This window comes from Barbus barbus, assembly GCF_936440315.1.
Source record: "Barbus barbus genome assembly, chromosome: 44".
Classification (NCBI taxonomy): Eukaryota; Metazoa; Chordata; class Actinopteri; order Cypriniformes; family Cyprinidae; genus Barbus; species Barbus barbus.
Genome location: NC_136722.1, coordinates 13,535,163 through 13,554,794, shown reverse-complemented (window position 1 = coordinate 13,554,794; position 19,632 = coordinate 13,535,163). Strand labels below are relative to the sequence as shown.

Sequence of the window (19,632 nt, the reverse complement as noted above, 5' to 3'; positions counted from 1 at the left end):
AGCCGCTCCCGTCAGTTTTGTGTTATGTGCGCGATTCAAATGTCCCGCTCTCCACCCAAATATAAAAGCTGCTGTTGATTGATGAAGATTTGATGAATGAACTCACGGCTTGAATGGACTCTTGTTGTGTCAGAAGTGATAAAACTTTCAGTATTATGGACGTCGCCATCTTTGATTTTACTTTGGTCACTGTCGCTATGGTTACTGGTAAGGAATACGGGCTTGACTCCTGTTGTACGTTCATACAGACAGTATTCTAAACACAACTGTAAGCTGCTGTGTGAACGGGACATTTTGAGACTCACACCTGTAAGTAAATGCGGTTGTCAATCCCAAAAACTGCCATTGTGAATGACCATACTGGTCAAACTCTATGTTTTTTATCCATTTAAAATAGGTGGAAAAGAGCCATTTGTTCAGAAATCAGACTATACTAGTCACGCTCTAAATGCATCTGATTCACTAAAAAGAAGAGTCACTTTGTAGAGTCATTCATTCAGAACTCAGGCCACACTGGTTGCAGTGACAGTGTCTGTTTGTTTCACTAAACAGAACTGACTCACAAGAGTCATTTGATCAGCAATCAGACTACATTGGTCACATAGTATGTTTTTTATCCATTAAAAAGAATGCACTGTTGTGCCGTAACTAAATGGTAAGTAGCTCATGAAAGTCTATCAGAGTATTTTAGTAATATATTCTGTCCGCAACGGTGGAAAAACATTTACATGCGAAAACCATTAATAGAACTGTGAAATGTAGATCCACAAGTGATTAAGTATATTATATCATGTTAAGATTAAACATGGTTATATAATTTGTGCCCATATGGATCATCTAAAACACTTCTAGCTTTGATCCAGGGTTCAATGTGTGAGAAAAAGTAATTCAACGCAACGGTTTTAAAGTTTCCCGTTGTGTCCTCTCCAACAGACTCCCAGTTAAACAGGAAACCATAAATAACCCTCAGCAGTGACAGTTCTGCGACCACATTAAGGTGAAGCTAAATGAAACCTTTCCTTTTGACATTTTATCAGCAAAACAGCTCCTTCCCACCGCAGACCTCAAATTGGAGGCAAAATACACCTCTTTTACATGCAAATTAAAGTGTCACTTAAAGTTAATCGTAATGCAGGGACTATACGTCGTTGGAAAAGAACTCGATTTGGACCGATACGGAGAAAATCAGAATTAAGAATTGAAGTAATTCCAGAAGGTCAAGACCAAAGCAATGGGAGAGCCGGAGACCAGACACCCTGTCACATCAGATGCTTCATTCATTTTGTCACAGCCCAAAGAGGCAAGACAGACAGACGAGATCACAGTTATCGCTCCGGCTTTCTTGTTTTTTCCTTGTTACACACTCTAAAATAACATCAATGAGAATGTGGGGAGGTGAAAATTTGGCTCCCAAGTGACATTCAAGAACAAAACTACAAGCAAATCCTTAAACGTCTTGTATTTTTATGCAGCCTCTCTTTGCTAATAAACGATGTGACTGTTCATCAACAGGGGAGCTTCATATTGGCTTCATTTCGCGCAGCACACATTTTGCTCTATTTTTTCACGTCAATAAGCCCACTCAGGACTTAAATAACAGATCGCCTGCTTTATGCCTGGCAGTTTCACACACCCCTCAGAATATCAAGAGACCTCTTCAGCTGTTGCTTCATTACAGACAGTCTGGTGAAATCATAAAGCCGCCCCTCCTGAGTGGATCATCTGAACAGACGATCAGCTTTTGATTATGCCTCAGAGTTCACTTTCGACTTCTTCATAATCAGCAAAGGTCACACAAGTACTTCAGAATAACTACATCCGCACAACACGTACAGAGCTGGAGTACTGTACATTACTGTGCGACCATAGATGACGTACTCTGTGTCCGAATATGCATACTTCACTTCCCTCATACATATGCATAGTTGCAGTAATGATGTCACAAGTCCCTGATTATAAAACCTTAACAACTGCACATTTCATGTGGTTTTTAGAAACATTTTACGCATTATTTCATATGTGGACAGACTAGGCAATCATAACAGAAATCATTTACACATAGAAGTCTTGAACATAAAAAAACGACTGTAAAACAGTTCTGTAGTAGTAAATTACAGCTGCAAAAAACCTAAATTACTAACATTACAAGTGAACTATAAGAGGAAAATAAAATGTTATAAAAGTACACAGTATTTATATATGGTGTGAAATAATAAATTACTGTTTGAAAAGACAAAATAAATCTTATTTTTTGATGCAAATGCATCATTCGAAACCTGCTACTGTGCTTTCATTAGGGTTCATTGACAATGTAATAATATGTAGGTCTTTTAATAATATAGAAGTCTCTAATGTTCACCCAGACTGCATTTATTTGTTTTAAATTAATTTAATAATTTTAAATTTAACCATTTTCTATTCGAAAACATTTTAAAATGTAATTTATTCATGCGACGGCTATTTACATCAGGCATAACGTGTCACATAATCTTTCAGAAACATTATAATATGCTCATTTCTTTTTAATGCTGAAAACAGTTGTAGTGCTTAATATTATCTGGTCAGTGCGATACATTTGTCAGATACTTTGATGAATTGAAAGTTGAAAAGAATAGAAAAATGGTACAAAAATAATCTTTTTAAGAATGTGTCTTTACTGTCGCTTTCAATTTAATGCATTATTGCTGAATAAAAGTATTAATTTATTTTAGAGAAAAAAAATCTGAGTGACCCCAAACTTTTGAACAGTAATATAATGTAATATAATATATGAAAGTTATGAAAGCCAAAGCAAGAATCTCTCACTTGTCTCTCTCTGACTTCAACGGTAGCAATTTTAAGAGAAATGCATTTATATACTAATCTAACAGTTAATAAGAATCTGAACATTGGAAGATTACCCAGAGAGCAATCAGTGTTGATAATCCAGGCAGTCTGAGACTAGAAACCTGTTCCATAATAATGGCCGATACCATCTCCAAATGGCAGAATAAAGCATAGTATGTTTCATGAGCTCCAAGCAATAGCGTGTTCATTGCTTCAGTTCAAATAAAGCTGAGCTTTATAAACTAATCAAAGTGCTGGGAAAGGTCAATGCGGTAATTACATTTAAGGCACTGTGAGATAATAATAGGGTATGTCTTGATCTGGGCACCAGCTCCTCTGAAGATTTCTCTCCCTGTCAGCTCCTGTTTGCACAGGAAGATTAAAAATGAATAATCACTGTGGATGCATGTAATTAGGCAAGGCCAGAGGTCTGCCAGACATATGAAATGTGTTCCGGTCCTGCATCAAAAAGTCTTCTGGGAATGTGCAGTCGCTGGTCTAAACCAATCAGCTTTTGCGCACAAATGAGTATAAAACAACAACCAGATGCCACAATGTGGAGCCAGATTTGCAAGTATCATTAGATACACATTGTAGGTTTTGGTCAACTCAACAATTTTCAATTAAAGGGATAGTTCACCTAAAAACGTCTCGGTTACATATGTAACCCTCGTTCCCTGATGGAGGGAACGGAGACGTTATGTCAATAACGACATTAGGGGATTCACTAGGGAGCCCCAATCATCTCTGACTTTAAGAGAAAACGGCAATGAATATTGGCTAGTGGATTTTGCATACCTGAACCACTCACCGTGCATATGGGTATAAATAGGCAACAGGTGCATCCACTCATCAGGTTTTCCGCTGAGAAGCCGAGAACGTGTCCCTGGCACCCAGCGATGGTTCAAGATTGTGGCATGGGGACATAACGTCTCTGTTCCCTCCATCAGGGAATGAGGGTTACATACGTAACTGAGACGTTCCCTATCTGTCGGTCACTACGAGTTATGTTATGACGACATTAGGGGTCCATGGAAAGCGCCACAACCTGAACCCCGTCACAACCTTATGGCATTGCAAATGTTGACAAGCAAGCGCGTGACAGACAAATGCCATGCAAAGGTCGTAACCTTCCCATCGCCCCAGCTCAAATTCGCTGACCTTGGTACACGCAGGATTTGCTTCAAGTCTTTCCTATTTGTTGTTACAGCTTGGCAGTAACGACAGGGAAGCGAGCCTTCCGGAGAAGGGTGCTACGGAGGCCACATTCTGCCCGAGGGGAGGTAAGATGTGGAGACACTGATATGGACTGACCCAGGCCTGGGGCAGTACTACATACAAATGGGACTCTGAGGCAGATCCTACCTAGGAGTAGGGAGGAGAGCTGCCAACAGAGTCAGACAGAGTGCTCTGTCAAAGGGAAGATACGGGTTTACAGAGGGGGAAACCTTACCGTGGAAAAATACACATCTGGGATTGCCCGTAGGGAATCAAGCCATATGGATACCTAGCCCAGTACAATGGCTGACCGGAGACCCGAGCAAGCTAACACCAGTACTGGGCCTGGCGTCAGACTGCTCCGCCCAGTCCGACTGCCGATGGTGCTGAAGGAACTCCACCAGGGTTCGCCGTCCAGGGAACTCTACTGGAGGAGGAAAAAGGCGCTCACATCCCCGGGTGAGGGGGAATGGCGCAGAAAGCGTGACAGCTCTTCCCCCACTTACCTATCGAGGGTAGCGAGGATGGGGGAGGCAGACGAGCCGCTTCTGGCCATAAAATGGGGCTGCCCACGACTTCATCAGCTCCTCGTGCACTTCCGGGAAGAAAGGAAGCGGGGCAAGGCATGGTCGCGAGCCACGGCCCGTGCCGAGGAGCCAATCATCTCGTCGTGAGGGCTCGGGACTGGGAGGTGTGAGCACCTCCAGCCCGATGCTCGTGGCGGCCCGGGAAAGCACAGCCGTCAGCTCTGAGTCCCGAGGGGGGCAGCCCCGTCGAATCTTCATCCTCAGAGGACGATTGCCCATCCCCCGATGCTGCTATCAGCATCTAATCCTCTATCGGCGCGCCGAATGAAACGCTGGGCACGCCGTATGAAGATACAGCAGAATCACCGGGGACCCGCACAGAACAGCTGCTGCGTGAGGAGTGAAAGATCCGTGGGGACTGGCCCGGCGGAAAGCTCTCACTGTAACCCTCAGCTCGCCCAGAGCACTAGCCGATGGTTCTCTACTCGTGGCAGAGAAGCCAGCACGGGTAGTGACAGAGGGGGCCCCTCTCATCCCTGTGAGGAGAGAAAAGCGCGATTTTAAGCTGTTATTCATCGATATTCCTCTCTTCCAGTAACACTGACAAATGATCATTGAGTCAGTGAGTTAAACTTGACATCTGAATCAGTTCTATTAATGAACAAATCACTGACCATGTTTTTTGAACCGGATTAAACGATTCATTAAAAATATCTGAATCATTCAAACCAGTTTTATGGACCGGATCAACTGATTTGCATAAAAATTTGAATAATTCAGTTTTTGTGAACTAAAGCAAGCCATTAATACATAGATCTAAATCATTCAGAGCATTCTTTCAAACTGAACCAAAACATTTGTTCAACATATTCAAATTATTCAGATCAGCTTTGAGAGATCGTTTTGATCAATTACAAACATCTGAATCATGCAAACCACTTTTATAAACTAGATCAACTAATTCACTAAAGGATCTGAATCGCTCAGATGAGTTTGAGAACTGATTAAAGCAGTTAATTAAAAAAATATGTATTATTCAGTCCTTTTTTTATTTCAAATGAAGTTGACCAAATCATTCAACAAATTTGAATTATTAAGATCAGTTTTGTGAACTGAATCAACCAATTCATTGAAAAGATTTGAATTATTTAGATCAGTTTTGAGAATTTGATCAATCGATTCATTAAAAAGATCTGAATTATTTAAACAGTTATGGAATAGCATGAGGGTAAGTAGATAACAGAAATGTTATTTTGGCCTGAACAATCCCCTTTAATTCCTTCAAAAATATTAATTTCTTCATTTCATCTAAGGAGAACCAAAATAGCACTGCATCTGTTGATGATATTCATTTCCAAATATGGAATATTTTGCTTGTTGCTCAGACCCAATTAAATTCCAGTGAGTAGATATTCCCTAATGACACCGCATATGCTAACTGTCTGGAAAAAGCTACCATACTCTCTTCTGGCAGCTCTGAATGAAATCTACAGATGACAACAAAAGCATACAGAGTAAAGCAATGACAGGTACAAGAGAATTGATGGATGTGACATGGAACAGGGCCTGCTGTATGTGTGCTTTCAAAAGATATTGTTTATTTTTTGGAACGTCCTTTGAGGTGTCTTTGGCAGTGCTGCTGCAAGCTGATAAGCTCAAAACAACAAGCTTCTGACGATCGCAGTCGCAACATACTTTACTGGCAGAGCGCTGAATGGATCATTAGCTCCCTACGAAGGCATTCTCACTCTCTTAAATATGCCTGCCGTCACAATAAACCAGCTGTTTTGAAGCAGCAGCTCAGTCTATTGTACGTGGCTTAATATATATCTATTTTATCTTCTCATTTGCTGTGTTTTCAATCCTATTTAAATCCATAAAATTTTATTTTACTGGCTCAAGCTACTTAACAACAATATCATGCTTGTTCATTTCAGATTTAAAGAGTTTTCAGTAATTAAAGGATATTCAGTAATTAAAGGATATAAGCCTAGTCAAGAAGGCTCACCAACGCCTCTTCTTCCTTAGGACACTGAAGAAGAACCACCTGTCTCCAATCATCCAGCGGAACTTCTACCGGTGTGCAATTGAAAGCATCCTGACCAATTGCATCACAGTCTGGTATGGGAACTGCTCAGCTGCTGACTGCAAGGCACTACAGAGGGTGGTGAAAACCGCCCAACGCATCACAGGGACACCACTCCCTGCCATTGAGGACGTCCAGAGAAAACGCTGTTTACATCGAGCTCGCGGCATTCTTAAGGACTCCTCTCACCCTGACCATAGACTGTTTAACTTACTGCCCTCTGGGAGGCGCTTCAGGAGCCTCCGGACAAGGACAAGCAGACTCAGGAACAGCTTTTTCCCTACAGCTGTTTCCCTACTAAACTCTGCCCAATGATACCCCCCTCACACACCACTACAAACTCTTCACCCCTCCCCATCATTAAATCGATAAAAAAAAAAAAAAAAAAAAAAAACAACAACCAATCTACACACTGAGTACTATGTACTGTAAATTTTTATTTCTATGCACTTTCAATGTTCATTGCACTAGTGTTTATATATCTTAATTTATAGCTTATTCATATCCATTTGTAATTATGTTCATAGTTTTTGCTCATAGTGTACATACATTTACTGCACAATCCATCTGTATAGTATGTTCATATCACCCATCTGTATATCATACTGATAGTATTTAAAAACTTGTAAATTATGTCCATAGTACTACTGCCTTATCTGTATATTTCTGTACATATGTAACATATTGTAGCCACTGTATATCCTGAACCTCTGCTTATTGCACTTCTGGTTAGATGCTAACTGCATTTCGTTGCCCTGTATCTTACATGTGCAATGACAATAAAGTTGAATCTAATCTAATCTAATCTAATATTAACAATCAATGTGATGCCATAAAAAGACAGTGACTTTTTTTAAACAAAAATTAGCGTTAATCTGAATTAATGCAATTATGAAGATTATTAATGTACCATTTGCTTTTGGTAAAAGTTCCTAACGTTAATTAATTAAAGGGACAGTTCACCCAAAAAGAAGATATTTTAAGAATGCTGTTAACAAAACTATGGAAGTCAATGGCTACAACTGTTTGGTTATTCTTCAAAATATTAAATTTTATGTTCTAGTAAAGAAAGAAACTCTTTCTTTACTAGAACATAAACAACAGAACATAAACAACAGAACAAACTGAGTGTGAGTAAATGATGACAGAATTTTCATTTGTGAATTTACAATACAAGTGAATGGGGCCTGTAAACTATAAAATACTTCATGCTTAAAAAGTATAAATAAACAATATTAACATGCTTTTATTGTGAAAAAAACACTAAGCTTTTTCTCTGTACAATACATTTTTGTTCTATGTACAAACAAATTTGTTGCCAGGAAAACACAATGCCAAAACTAAAAAAATCAAAACAATAATAAGTCTCATATATTTGTTTTCAAATCCCCAAAACTGGTCCCATTCACTACAGTAAACGCACATTGTAATCTCAATTTCTGCTTTTTGCAAATTAAACAAGGGATGAGTGAAAATCATCATCATCATAATAATAATAATTATTATTATTACTTTGCATCTACATTATACCACATGTTATCAATTGAGCTTAAGTTGTATTAAACCTGGAATATTCCTTTAACAAAAGACAAACATTGTCTCAAAATTCACAAGCTTTCCAAATGTAAAGGCACTAAAGGTATCAAAATACTATATTAGTATATACAAATAATATGCTATATTCCTAGTCTAATTTCACTATCATATAGCTTCAGAAGTCCCTGAATATAGCATACAAGTCATTGAACTGTTTTATAGTGTCGTTTTTTTTTTTTCATTCGTTTTGGAGCTTAAAAACTAAAAGTATTTTTAGGTGCCAAAATAATACATAGGAGTTTGGAATGCCATGAGGGTGAGTAAATAATGACAGAATTTTCATTTTAAAATAAACAAATGCACCAGTATGTGTTAAGTCCCATCACTCAGTTGTGATTTCGGTGCTTGGAGAGTCTGAGACTCAGCGTTATTTTTAGGTTGTAGAACAAAAAGGCACCCAAACAAAAGAAAACAATTGTAAACCGCTCTGGAGGGGAGAGAAGTACCCAATTTAGAGGCCTGGAGATGAATCTGGCCTGTCAGGCACTGACAAAAGGTGATGGATTAGGAGTTAAGTCCTCTGAAAGCACTCTGGCAAGCGGTATACTCCTGAAGTCCAGCAGTTCTGAGAATGTGCAATGACACTAGAACCTTGACATCTCCAGATCCATCTCTTCCCTCCGAGTCAATCGTGATGGGAGCCAAAAGAAGGTTGTCACCTCTCGCGATGACCCTCTGTGAGCCGGTACAGATGACTGGCAGCTCCGTCTGCACATGCGCGGATTTTGGTTGAAATGGCAGAAAAGAAACAGTAGGTGCTTAGATGAATTCTTGATCGGCTTCACTACAACTCAGATCGCCATGTAAAGATGAGTGAAGAGATAAATATCATTGAAATCACATTATATGGCTATACATTTGAAGCCATTTCAGAGCCCATCTCGGTAACTGCTGACATGCTGAAATGAAAACAAATAGATTATTCTAGATCATGGCCTGGCTGACAGTAATGGCTCCCTTGTGCCTTTTGCGAAAGCACTAATCATTTCAGGATGAAGGTCAGTCTGCCCTGTCAGGATCATCATCGATTCTGATAAGCATGGTGAGCCTTGTCATTTTCAAGGTAAGGCCAATGGGAAGCTAAATCCAGTTAAACAGGCCACTGGTTTTGACAAGGGATATGACAGTTAAATCTACATATGAATCTTGATCAGCACTGCGTGTAATACTACATGTGCTATATCATATAATGATGTTTTTAGGAATTCCCCTTCCCCCTTCAAAAAAAAAAAGAAATTCTAAAACTTTCATATGTAAACACACTTACACTATACTTATACTTATAATGCAGTACATATATTTATATAAAAATAAATAGATAATTTTTTTTGCCATATACATATATGTAGTATTATTATAAAATAAACATTATATACCATTAAAATAGTAAATATAAAAACATACAAAATGTTATATGTATGAAATAAATAAAAATAAATCAACAACTCCCTAAAATTATGGAAAAAGCAATAAATATGAGATTTGTATTATTATAACATATAATAATTATATAAGTAATAGAAATATATATTTCATATATAAATATATAATATATATGAAATAGACAGATGGAATACAATTATTAATTATATTATTAATAATAATTACAATGCAGTACATATCTATTTATATAAAAATAAATATATAAATATACATTTATTTTTGCAATATATATCATATTTAGTACTATTATAACAATAAATATTACATACAATTAATATAGTAAATATAAAACAATACATTTTATATGCATAAATACATTAATAAAAATAAAACAAACAAATAAATAAAACTTCCTAAAATTATGAAAAATATAACACACACATATATACATTGTGGCGGGAGGAGCCAACGACAGACACAGTGGGCGTGGCGTCAAGCCTCGGAGAGGTTTTTATTAAACAAAACATTAAAATAAAGTGTCCAAAGGGGGAAAAGTGTCCAAAATAAACGGGGATCTGGTGTCCTCGTCGTGCTGCGGGGCTGTGCAGGAGGGCAGTGTTCAGGAGGGAAGGGTCCAGGGAAGGGGCGGAGTCCGGTGGCCGCACGCGCTCCCCTCTCGGGGCCGGGAGCGAGTGGCGGCGGCGTCTCTGGCGCGGCTTCGTCCATCTTCGGGGTCCCGGCACTTCTGGGGGACTCGGCGGCTCGGCATCCTAGCCCGTCAGCCGCCTAACGGGTGCGGCAGTCCTCCTCGACGCTCCCTTCCTGGACCCACGAGGACACCAGCGTGCATGCACGGGAAGAGACCGGTCTCCCGAGGAGAGGCGCGCTCGGCGTTTAAACGGCGGCGGTGATGAGGCTCCATTCACGTCAGGTGCGCCTCATCACACGCCGCCAGCCCTGCGTGTTCAGCGCCCCTCCTCTCTCACACACCCACTCCCGTCGGGAGCCTGGCGAAGGGCGGCGAATACGGGACGGGGTGGTGATGATGGACAGGGGGGAGGCAGCCGACTCGTCACAACATATATATATATATATATATATATATATATTTTTTTTTTCAATAAATATGAGATTTTGTATTATAGTAATATATAATATATATTCATGAAATAGAATGCATGAAAATGTGCATAAAGCATTATGGCAACATTTATAAAGTGCTATATAAACAGACTTCAAGTAAAGTGTTACCTGAGATTCGGTTTCAGTTTTTCAATTCAGTGCAGGCTGACAAATCTGGGAAAGGTAGCGGCATATGCTCAGTTAGAAATGTACAAAAAATAACATCTAAAAGTGACATTAAAATGATAATCCCGCCGACTTTGAAGTCTGACATGAGGAGAAGTTCAGAGGAAGTGCTCTTGACTTTTTGTAGCTGATGAACTAAAGCACACAGATGTGGGATTCACTCTCTAGACAATAGCAAGAAGTAACAAACAGGAATTTAAAACAGAACATTTTCACTGAATAAATTAGTTATTTTAAACCAGGTGCTGTGAGAGTGAAGGCTTTTTTTCCTTTGAAGACTTTCCTTCCTCCATTTATCAAGTAGCTTGGTTATAAGCCTGCAATCCTATTATTTAAAACCACAAAAACCCAACGGTACCACATTTATAAACAAACAGAGGTGACTTTTATGTTTTTTTCCAATACATTCCATGAAAAAGGGAGGGAGTATTTTCACAGCCGCATGAAACAAAAGATGATTTTCTGTTATACGCTTATAAGAGTGAGGAATCGTCACAAAGATCATGTCAAGATGAACGTAATCTTGTCAGCACAGTTGTTTTTTTTGGCCAAAGAATCAAGGGAAGAGAATTGCATCATATGCCTCATGAATAATGGAATGTGTTTGCAAGACACTACTGCGATCCTAATGGCTTTATAGGCTTACTGTTAAAAACTACTTTTTTTTTTTCAGGTGAAAGAACAAGGAGGTTCAAGGTAAACATTTTAAACAGTTAAACACCTTTACAGATTAATTATCACTACTTTTTCTCCGCTTGGTGACACAGGAGGGGGTGGAAGCACTTGTGAACAACACAAGAACATTCACTTTCAATTTAATTGGCACCTTCAATGACAATGAGATTCTGCACTCATGAAAACGTGATAACACACTTTGTGACTGCTTGCAAGGGTCATCTTGTTCTGAATGACATACACAAAAAGACTCTTTTGTTGCCTTTGCTGTCTGTTCTCCCACTTGTCAAGACTTCTAAACAATGTCTTAGACTCTACACTAACTTAAAGTCTACCTATATGGTGTTATTTATATGCAGTCTAAAAGCTATTCTGTGGTCAATGACTGATTGATGTCAATTAAAGATCAATCACTTGAGAAAAGCCAAATTAATGCTTCAAATTTACAATTGAGAACTCTTGAAAAATTTCAAACACATTCCATCCATCCATCCATCCATCCATCCATCCATCCATCCATCCATCAGTCTATCTGTTTGTCCATCCATCCAGAGAAAAGCCCCTAAATGAATTTAAGACAAATTCCCTACATACATTTTTTGGTAACATTTTAGTATAGGGACCAATTTTCACTAGTAAAGGGTTAGTTCATCCAAAAATGAAAATAGCCTCTTTCTTCTTGGCTTATATCGAAATCCTCTGACATTTTTCTTTACAAATCCTCGTTTTGTGCTTCTAAGTTGTAACCAGTGTTTTGTTTTGTTCTCTCTCCGCGCTCGTCACTAATCAGGCAACGCCGACGTCCCCTAGTTACTTGTTAGCATGCCTATTATTAACATATTGGTTGTTTCTTAGTGCTTATAAAACACATTCTGCATGACCACGTTCTACATCACTAATCCTACACAATACCTAAACTTAGTTAGTTATAAGCAGCAAATTAGTAGTTTATTGAGTGAAAATTCGTAGTTAATGGTTTGTTAATAACGAGAATTGGACCTTAAAATAAAATATGACCAAATTTATTTATTTGCAAGAACTATAAAACAGAAGATAAATTGTTGAATAAGTCGTTGTTTTTGTTTTCTTTGCACACAGACAGTATCCTCTTAGCTTCATAAAATTAAGGTTGAACCAAAAATGTCACATGGACTATTGTAATGATGTCCTTACTACCTTTCTGGGCCTTAAAAGGGTCATCAGATGCCGATGTTGATATGATTCTTTAGGGTCTTAATGAAAAGTCTATGACATACTTTGGGTAAAACTTCTCATTGGTAGAGTAAAAAATACCTTTTTTACCCTGTCAAAATCAGCTCTGTTTTGTGCAAGCTTGTTTTACATGCATGTCGCTTTAAATGTAAATTATATCTGCTCACCCCACCCCTCTCCTCCGTGGGGTGATGAGTAAACTGTAAACTTCAGATGTCGGGAGTAAATGACGACTGCTATATTCATTATTACATCCAACAATAAAGCACCTCAATCGCTTAATCGGAGACATCTTGTCTTCCCCTGCACTGGAGCTGACACTCTGGTGGACAGCTCTCAGCTCACTCAGTGTCTAAGGTAAGATGGCCTTGTCAATCAACTATCATGGGAGCGGCCTGTGCAGAACTATGTCATTCTGCCAGAAATCTCAGAACAGCCTGATTTGAGAAAGGGGATTTATAAAACACCTCTGGGTGGATTTTTATCATTATAAGATGGATGTGCACACACACTTCCAACACACATTTATGTTCAAACAATTTGTAAAGTGAATTTTGCATCCGATGACCACTTTAAACAATGTAGTTCCATTGCTTTCCATGCAGGGTCAAAAAGCTCTCAGATTTCATCAAAAATATCTTAGTTTTTGTTCAGAAGATGAACGAAAGTCTTACGGGTTTGGAATAACATGAGGGTGAGTAATTAATGACAGAATTTTCATTTTAGCGTGAACTATCCCTTTAAGACATTGTGATATGGTTCATTTATTAAAATAATCATTCCACATTACTGTGTTAAATCAGTGCCTCGAGCCACAAGCTTAGTGTTTTTAAGATTTAATGATTATAATTATCACTTTTTAAAATATTTATTCAAAAAGCAATAAAACACATTTTATAAAGTTCTTTACAATGGTGCAGTTGACGTCTGTCAGTAATGACCCAGATAGGATATACTAACAAAGACACAAGTAAACCGTACAATAATTTGCTCTTCAGTTCTGAAATAATGTCTCATGATGATGCATCCAGGCCAGTCATTCATTAGTTCCCAGACAGCTCAATTGGTCTGGCAAAGACATCATCATTTGTTCATAGGGTGATTACACTGGCATTTTCAATGCAGTCTCGGGAGGTGAATCAAAGAAGCTTTTCTGTAAAGATCCCATCAAAGTAAACAGCGTGCTACATCTCTAACCGGAAAACAAGGTGTAATTCAGAGCATCCGAGAACTCCAGCTAGGAGAAAGACTTAAAAGCACCGGGCTGAATGCAAATGACTCATTATTTCGACACCAGGCAAATATATTAAAATTAAGACTTCAATAAAATGAAGACTTAACCACAAGCAGAGCAAAATAGGCAATAGTATAACATGAATCTTGAGAATCGACAGTACTTAAACTGCTTTCAGTTCTAAATGTGCTATGAATATCTAAACTGTGGGTTCAATTACAGCTGCAAGATCATGCAATCTGCTTTTCAAAATTCTGAATTTAAGAAGCATCACCTTTGGCTTTTGTTCATACTGTTAATGAACAGCAAATCAGTGAGTCATCCAATCAAAATTAACTGAATCTATAAAATGCTATAAAAGTTTCAACTACTAGAAAAAACTTTACAAAAGACTTTGTGGTGGGTCCTCCAATAGTAAACCACCAAACATTCTCACTTGTGGTGAGGCAGCGTTACAACGGCAAGAGATGCTGGAGGGAGTAAATCATTTGTGAATGCTCTTTCACCGAAGCCCTGGTGCAGGACAGATAACCTTGTAAATAAACACTTCATAATCCACCAGTGGTGCTTCCTCTTCCTGTCATGAACTTTTGCTACTCGGCCGGTGTTTTATGGGGGACAGATATTGATGAGGCACACTTTGCTGTCACTGATTTAATGTCTTTTGGCAGTGGAAGTGAAGTGAAGCCTGTGGCCTCTGTAAATCAAAGAGGGACGAGTGGTCAACGAGCAAAATGGAAGGTTAGTTCGCCTTTTAAGATGGCTTCTTTATCCTCAAACGAATTGAGAGTGAGAATGGGTGCAAAACTTTTAATGTAGGTCTACAGGAGGAAGCAGGAAGTCTGGGTGGGATGTAATTTTTAAATTTTTTTTAATTGCCAGTAAGCTATATTATTTTCTAATTGATGTCACTTGCAGGAGGTTTAATTTCCAACCTGATCTCATGGCAATTTGTGCATATTTTACAAGGTGGCTAATTCGTACAAGTTTGTACGACCTCATATGAATTTGTACGATTTTTGCTAAATCTTACATATTTTACATGTTCCCCAATTCATATGAATTCGTATGCATGAGCTACCCCTAACCCTGGCCCCTAAACCTACCTGTCACTGGGGTCTAGACAAATTATAATACAATGATACATTTTTTTTTCCAGGATTCTCCAATGAATAGAAAGAAAAATAGAAATCTTGTATATCAGATATGGACTGAAAGCCACAAAACTTTAAATCACTATTAAGCCCATGAAGCAACCCAAACCCACAATCCATCCATTGGCCAAAACTTCAAGGAATGTGAAACGCTCAAAAAGAAAAAAAAAAAACAGCCCTGCCAAAACACTGCTATTGCTGTATTGTAAAACAAACTGTCAAACAAAAATGGCCCTTTCAAACTTTTCAATACAGAGTGAGGGATAATTACTTGACACACCACAATATTTGGAAGAAAGGTTTCTGGACAGAAGAAAGAAATTGTATACTATAGTGTATCTGATTTCAATGTCAATTCTTCAATGCATCAAGCTTTTATCAAAGCAGGACATTTGAAGCATTTCCTTCAATAAATACCAAGAACAGCTTACATGAGGTGATTATGGCTTCCACAAATACGATTTTGTTTTCAAATTCAATCTTTAAGACTGACTGACTGTCCACTCTGTCATTTTGCAAGTAAAGAAATCAGTGTTTGACAGTGCAGTCATTGTCAGATATGATGAATATCACTGATGATGTCAGCAGAATGCCAAGAGACTTTCTCACAAAACAATTAGTGTGAGTGTGGACGTTTTGCCTCTGCTCGTCTTTTTTCCACAGTGCTGAACTAATAAGGTGCATGAGACAAGGTAAGTGACATTTTACACACCAAGTTATATCCCAAACTGCTGATTTGTACACTCATTCATATTCACTACAAAGTGAATGCCACATAGTTGGCTATATAATGAAAAGATTACTGAAAATGAGGGCATCTAGAAGACATCTCAATAAAAATATAAATGTAAAAAAATCTGACAGACGCAGTGCAAAATTTTTTTATTTAAATAGATTTGTGTGTTTTTTATGGAGCGAATTTTGTGCCAATATTTATCAAACAAATCCAGTGTTTTGCAAATAAACACAATCTGCTTTGCAAAGAAAAACTCGACTTTCAAACAAACGCAAAGTGATTTTCAAATACAAAACTCTATTTGAGAGAAAATGCAGAGGTGTGGACAAATATATGTATTGTGTGTTGCAACTGTGAGACTCATTTGCCTTTTTATGAGGGAACTTGGCTTGATTTTCTCACAAATGCATGCAGGCTGTGTGTGGGCAGATTTTCTCACATGTGCAATTGAGCAACTTTCTTTTCCAAAAACAGCAGATGGCACTGTTGGTCAATTTACGCTAGTCTCCCGAGACCTGAAACACCTCTTTACCTTTACCTGTTCCCCACTCATATTTTCAGACCAATATGAGTGGGGAACAGGTGAGTTTCTGTCTTACTAGATCTATAATTAACCATTTAGATGTTTTCATAAAGCGACCCTACTACAGTGTCAGTGAAATTCACAACAAGTGCTGTAAAGTTGCTAACATGATTCTGATTAGTTCAAAAATCAGAGGTGACCTGGCTAAACATTTAACTAGGCAGTCTTTCCCTATAAAAACTGATCCATTCTCCGTACCTCTTATCCTCTGTTGGATCGTGGGATATAGAATATACATATATATTGATACAATTGTTCAACATTCAAAACGATGCAGGGGTATAACAATATATTGTGACACAATGTAATGTATAATGTATATATTTGTAATGCAAATTTTTAATAATAGCAACAATATTGTGTACCAAAAATGAAAGCTTAGACAATTTAATTTAGTATCAGATATACTAATATCACCCAAGAGGTCATTAATTATTAATAAAAAAATGAAAACAAATCACATTATTTAGTGCAATATCTAAAACTTTTTTTTTTTTTAAATGACGTAACTGTGCAATCATTTGTCTAAAATAATTACGTATTTTTTAGCTAATCAAAATGATGAATATTTATTTTCTGGTGTCACTCTTGTCCTGTCAATTGGGGAGAAGGATCAAGTGATGGGATCACGCTGATATAATACTAAATTCAGCATTTTAATAAACAGTGGTTTAATAAACAGCGTGCTACATGGGTGAAGACACACTCTGGACAGCGAGGACTCTTCTAGGAGTGACTCAGATGACCAACGTTTGCATTTTAAAGAGCCACTAATATAATTCCTGACCGTAGCCTTTTATTCTTAAATTCATGAGTTAAAATGTTGCTCGGCCATATATAAAAAGCTACATCATTTTAGTTGAATTTTTCCAAACAGGCTATTGTCAGACTAAAATCTGCTGGTATTTTGGTTGAGATAGGAAATATCTCCTTACAGGCCACTTTTAGTTTGAAATGTTGTACAAGGCATGTATATTACTATACTATATAAATATAAATATGATAATAAACTATGATATCCCTTGTGAAAATTAAAGTTGGTTTTACTATTGTAAAGTGTGGTAACCATGTTTTTTTGCAGGTTACCATTTCAATATAGGCAGCTTTACTACAAATACCATGGTATTTATTTAGTAAAACCGTGGTTAATTTTCGTAAGGAATAATAATGTTTAGATTATATTTTGGTACATTTATATAGCTGAATCACAATAAAGCTCACCTGAACTTAAACTAGTTTGATTATAGTAACCTATTTGTATAATTAGTTTAGTCTACTCCTTTCAGTAGGTTGTCTATGTGTAGTTTTATACTTGTTTAAACTTTTACTGCAGAGGTAGCCTACAGCATTTCTCTCCACTGTAGGCTGTTTCAACATATATACAGTAGAAGAAAGACAATAAATCTTACTTGACCTAACGTAAAAATAAAATTCAAAATGCTTTCATTTTTGGTACACAATATTGTCACTATCCACTATACATTTGCATTTTAGTATTATAATATATTGTGATACCCCTGCATCGTTTTGAATGTTGAACAATTTTATCAATATATATGTATATTCTATATCCCACGATCCAACAGAGGATAAGAGGTACGGAGAATGGATCAGTTTTTATAGGGAAAGACTGCCCAGTTAAATGTTTAGCCAGGTCACCTCTGATTTTTGAACTAATCAATCATGTTAACAACTTTACAGCACTTGTTGTGAATTTCACTGACACTGTAGTAGGGTCACTTTGTGAAAATCTAAATCTAAATGGTTAATTATAGATATAGTTAGACAGAAACTCACCTGTTCCCCACTCATATTGGTCTGAAAAGGTAAAGAGGTGTTTCAGGTCTCGGGAGACTAGTGTAAATTGACCAACAGCGCCATCTGCTGTTTTGGAAAAGAAAGTTGCTCAATTGCACATGTGAGAAAATCTGCCCGCACACGTGTGAGAAAATCAGCCTGTCGCATTTGTGAGAAAATCAAGCCAAGTTTCCTCATAAAAAGGCAAATGAGTCTCACAGTTGTAACACACAATACATATATTTGTCCATACCTCTGCATTTTCTCTCAAAGAGTTTTGTATTTGAAAATCACTTTGCGTTTGTTTGAAAGTCGAGTTTTTCTTTGCAAAGCAGATTGTGTTTATTTGCAAAACACTGGATTTGTTTGATAAATATTGGCACAAAATTCGCTCCATAGGTTTTTGACTGGTTTGTAAACTTTGCAACACTGTTCACACTTAAAAAAAAAAAAAAAATGAAGTTGGACACGTAAAATAAACTTTAAAAATTTTTTACTAAAACTTTTTAACATTTTATACTTTAGGGAAAATGTGTGGATTTACATACATAAGTGTTCAAAAATGGTTCAGTCAGTAAGATTAGATTTTTTAAAAGGAAATAAATACTTTTATTCAGCAAGAATGCATTAAATTAATCAAAAGCGACAGCAAAGACATTTAAATGTGAAGTGAAGTGACATACTGCCATTATGACATACTGACATACTGAATTCGTGCTCTGAATTTAACCCATCCAACGTGCACACACACAGCAGTGAACACACACACACAGCAGTGAACACACACACACCGTGAACACACACCCGGAGCAGTGGGCAGCCATTTATGCTGCAGCGCCCGGGGAGCAGTTGGGGGTTCGGTGCCTTGCTCAAGGGCACCTCAGTCGTGGTATTGAGGGTGGAGAGAGCGCTGGACATTCACTCCCCCCACCTACAATTCCTGCCGGCCTGAGACTCGAACCCGCAACCTTTGGATTACAAGTCCGACTCTCTAACCATTAGGCCACGACTTCCCCAGTATATATGTTATAATGTTTGATTGCTTCTATTTTCCTAATTTGTAAGTCACTTTGGATAAAAGTGTCTGCTAAATGACTAAATGTAAATGTTTTAAAAGTTTTCTATTGCAAATAAATTGTTTTTTTCTATTAATCAAAAAAAAAAAGTGTCACGGTTTCCACAATAATATTATGCTTTGCTATCACAGGAATAAAAAAAATTAAATCAGTTACTTTTATTACTGTTTTTACTGTATTTAGTTTCTAAAACAAATGTAGTTTTTTCAAGCAAATGTAGT

The 19,632-nt window shown here is 37.6% G+C and overlaps 1 protein-coding gene across 2 annotated transcripts in view; it reads right to left on the bottom strand.

Moving 5' to 3' along the window:
- LOC306863466 (thiamine pyrophosphokinase 1-like) overlaps positions 1 to 19,632 on the bottom strand; it is an 84,041-nt gene that overhangs the window by 48,425 nt on the left and 15,984 nt on the right. Inside the window, exon 3 of one of the 2 annotated variants that reach the window (XM_079406807.1) lies at positions 10,888 to 10,932. The exons of the other annotated variant lie outside the window; for it this stretch is intronic. The gene's annotated coding sequence lies outside the window, so the exon portion shown is untranslated. The remainder of the gene's footprint in view (positions 1 to 10,887; positions 10,933 to 19,632) is intronic. 2 annotated transcript variants of the gene reach the window in all.